Raw genomic sequence first — 3,209 nt, 5'->3', positions numbered from 1 at the left:
CATAGAGTTAGAACTTACTGAGACTATCAACGGGTAGCTAGAGATACAAGGAACAACTTTAATTCTTGCTCTAAAGATCAACCCTCAATCCTTCACTCTCAAATCTCACTTTTAATCTAAATGGGTTTTGAGTTTTTGGGAGAGAAAATGAAAGAAAATATAAAAGAAATTAAATGAAATGGATGAGTGGTTGGGATTTAATGATCCCATCAGATTTATACGCCAAATTACTAATTTACCCCTTGAAGTCATTTAATTTGAGTCAAAACCGGCACCAGTCTAACAGATATGTCGCGGCGCGGCTCAAATCGTCGCGGCGCGACGAACAAAGGGAAAATCACCCCTTCTTAACCCAGGTTCTGACCCTGGTTTGCTCGATATGCCGCGGCGCGGACCCGTCTGTCGCGGCGTGGCCTAAGGCACTATCTGGCCATCTCTACAACCTTAAACACAAAAAAAGTTTTACACAACATTCAAGTCGTTCAAGCTTCCAATACACGTCTAAACATCGTATCTAAGCCATACAAGACTTAACGCTAACCGAACTCATATACAAACTTATATACGCACACATTAACAAGTACATATATATATATATATATATATATATATATATATATATATATATATATATATATATATATATATATATATATATATATATATACACACAATTACGCCTAAACGACGAGTTACAAACGTACAAACGATTAAGTATGTACCTTTCGATACGTACGGGAAAAACGAGATGTTACAACTCTCCCCCACTTGAATCGGAGCGCGTCCTCGCGATCCAAGCCGCATGACAAGCCGGAAGATAAACCAAAACAAACTCTTCGGATTCCCACGTAAACTCGGAACCCTTTCGATGTCGTCATTGCACCTTGAAAGTTCTAATTTCCTTGTTCCGCAACATCTTAACCTTCTCATCAAGGATTGCAACCGGTTCTTCCGCATACTCTAGCTTGTTATTCAACGTAGTCTCATCTAAAGGCACCCAAGTCGAGTCATTCGCAAGACACTTACGAAGATGGGAAACATGAAATGTGTTATGAATTCCCGCAAGTTCTTCGGGTAACCCTAGTCGATAAGCAACCTCACCAACACGTGCCAAAACCTTGAAAGGACCAATAAACCGAGGAGCTAACTTTCCTCGTTTCTGAAACCGGATAACACCCTTCCATGGAGAAACCTTAAGCATCACCATGTCACCTTCTTGAAACTCTATCGTTCTCCTACCTTTATCGGCATAAGACTTTTGTCTATCTTGCGCCGCTTTAAGTCGAGCCCGAATCATCTCAATTTTACTATTTGTCTCCAAAACCAAATCGGAACTTCCAATTTCTCGTTGACCCACTTCTCCCCAACAAATGGGAGTTCGACACCTACGCCCATAGAGCATCTCATAAGGTGGCATTCCAATACTAGTGTGGTAACTATTGTTGTATGAGAATTCCACCAAGGGTAAGTGCTCATTCTAACTTCCACCAAAGTCAATAATACACTCCCTTAACATATCCTCTAACGTTTGGTTCGTACGCTCAGTTTGACCGTTCGTTTGAGGATGATACGCCGTGCTCATTTTCAATTCAGTACCCATATCTTCATGAAACTTGTTCCAAAACTGGGACGTAAAACGAGTATCTCGATCCAAAACAATAGATATAGGAACCCCATGTCTCGATATCACCTCTTTGATAAACAACTTGGATAAAGTCTCCGATGATATCGTTTCCCGTATGGGAAGAAGCAAAGCACTTTTCGTCAATCGATCAACTATTACCCAAATCGTATCATATTGGGTTTTAACCGTCTTCGGTAACTTAGTAATGAAGTCCATGGTAATGTGCTCCCATTTCCATTTTGGGACTTCCAAGGGTTGTAACTTACCGTACGGCTTTTGGTGTTCGGCTTTAACTTGCAAACACGTGACGCATTGCTCAACATACTTAACCACATCACGCTTCATACCGGGCCACCAATAATCTTTCTTCAAATCATAGTACATCTTTGTTGCACCCGGATGAATGGAGTACCTTGACTTATGTGCTTCATCAAGTAGCACTTGTCGGTTACCACCCATCCTAGGTACCCACACTCTTCCTTGAAATGACAACAAACCACACGAGCCCATAGTAATGAGCTCCATTTGCCCCACAATCCGCTCTTCATGCTTGTTGTGAACATACGCTTCTATTTGAATCTCACCAAGCTTTACAAGGAAATCGTTAGTAATAATCATGCGTAACGATCCTACTCGTATCGCCGGATGTTGACTCTTTCGACTCAAGGCGTCCGCGACCACGTTCGCCTTTCCCGGATGGTAAAGTATCTCACAATCATAATCCTTTACCACATCCATCCACCTACGTTGACGATAATTCAAATCTAGTTGAGTAAAGAGATGTTTCAAACTCTTATGATCCGAATAAATCATACACTTGACACCATACAAGTAGTGGCGCCAAATTTTCAACGCATGAACCATCACCGCCAATTCAAGATCATGTGTCGGGTATTTCTTTTCGTGTTCCTTTAATTGTCGAGAGGTGTAAGCGATGACTTTACTTCTTTGCATCAAAACACACCCGATCCCATTTAAAGAAGCATCACAATAAACCGTCATGTCTTCTACCCCTTCCAGCAACACTAACACCAGAGCTTGACACAATTTCTCTTTTAACAATTGAAAAGCGATTTCTTGCTCGTTCTCCTAATTGAATCTTACGTTCTTCCTCGTCAACTTAGTCAAAGGAGAAGCAATCTTAGAAAATTCTTGGATAAACCGACGATAATAACCGGCCAATCCGAGAAAGCTTCGGATTTCCGTAGGCGTAGTCGGTTGTCCCCAACTCTTCACCGTTTCTATCTTCCCCGGGTCTACTTGAATTCCTTCTTGATTCACAATATGGCCAAGGAATTGAACTTCCCTTAGCCAAAATTCACATTTGGAGAATTTTGCATACAACTTCTCCTTCTGCAATGTCTTCAACACTTCACGCAAAGTGTGCTCATGTTCCTTCATACTCTTTGAATAAACAAGTATGTCGTCGATGAACACAATTACCGACTTGTCCAACATAGGTTGGCACACCTGGTTCATAAGATCCATGAATGCCGCCGGTGCATTCGTAAGACCAAAAGGCATAACTACAAACTCATAATGCCCGTAACGTGTTCGGAAATCCGTTTTCCCTATGTCTTCCTCA

Source organism: Rutidosis leptorrhynchoides, chromosome 9 (genome assembly GCF_046630445.1).
Source record: "Rutidosis leptorrhynchoides isolate AG116_Rl617_1_P2 chromosome 9, CSIRO_AGI_Rlap_v1, whole genome shotgun sequence".
Classification (NCBI taxonomy): Eukaryota; Viridiplantae; Streptophyta; class Magnoliopsida; order Asterales; family Asteraceae; genus Rutidosis; species Rutidosis leptorrhynchoides.
The sequence above is the reverse complement of the archived record's forward strand: the minus strand, read 5'-3'. Positions refer to the sequence as shown.